The 815-nt window shown below is 49.7% G+C and overlaps 1 protein-coding gene across 1 annotated transcript in view; it reads left to right on the top strand.

The window, feature by feature from the left end:
* LOC102244011 overlaps positions 1 to 815 on the top strand; it is a 35,566-nt gene that overhangs the window by 9,634 nt on the left and 25,117 nt on the right. The window lies entirely within an intron of this gene.

Below are 815 nucleotides of genomic sequence, written 5' to 3'. Positions count from 1 at the left end.
TTTTTTAATGATTCTTACCCATCACCATAGCGAAATAATAGTTAACAGGTAACACGCATTGAGGAATTGCTGAGTTCGAGGCACAACCCCTAACTATAATTAATTTTCCTAACTTTGTGGGGTGGTATTATTTTAGTCCCTATTTAACAGATGAGGAAAGTAAGGCACGGAGATATTTAGTAACATGACAGCCCAAGCTCATGCAACCAGTGGCCATTGTAGATAACAGGAAGATCCAGTGCTATTCCCTTTCATAGTACACTAGAGGCCCAGTGCATGAAATTTGTGCACTGGGGGTGGGGGCTCCCTCAGCCTGGATTGTGAGAAGGCACAGGCCAGGCTAAAGGACCACACTGGTGCACGATCGGGGTCAGGGAAGGATGCGGGAGGTTGGCCGGTGGGGAGGGACCGCGGGAAGGCTCCAGGGTGTATCCAGCCCGTCTCAGTCCCGATTGGCTGGAACCCAGCACCAAGCTAACCTATGGGTCAGAGCGTCTGCCCCCTGGTGGTCAGTGCATGTCATGGCGACTGGTTGACTGGTTGACTCTCTGCCCCCTGGTGGTCAGTGCACATCGTAGTGAGCGGTTGAGCAGCCTTAGCATATCATTAGCATATTATGCTTTGATTGGTTGAACGGACGACCGGACACTTAGAATATTAGGCTTTTATTATATAGGATTTTTGGTATTACGGAATTCTGGTCACGCAGGAAATAGGCATTGCACACTTACCAGGCCCTAGCGGTAACAGTTCTGAAGCTTACATTCTGGTGGGGAGAGAGCCAGGAAGCAGACACACTGAACTGCAGGTGCCAG

The sequence above is a fragment of the Myotis brandtii genome, unplaced genomic scaffold (assembly GCF_000412655.1).
Source record: "Myotis brandtii unplaced genomic scaffold, ASM41265v1 scaffold186, whole genome shotgun sequence".
NCBI classification, from domain to species: domain Eukaryota; kingdom Metazoa; phylum Chordata; class Mammalia; order Chiroptera; family Vespertilionidae; genus Myotis; species Myotis brandtii.
Note: the sequence above shows the minus strand (reverse complement) of the source record. Positions and strands in the feature narration are given on the sequence as shown.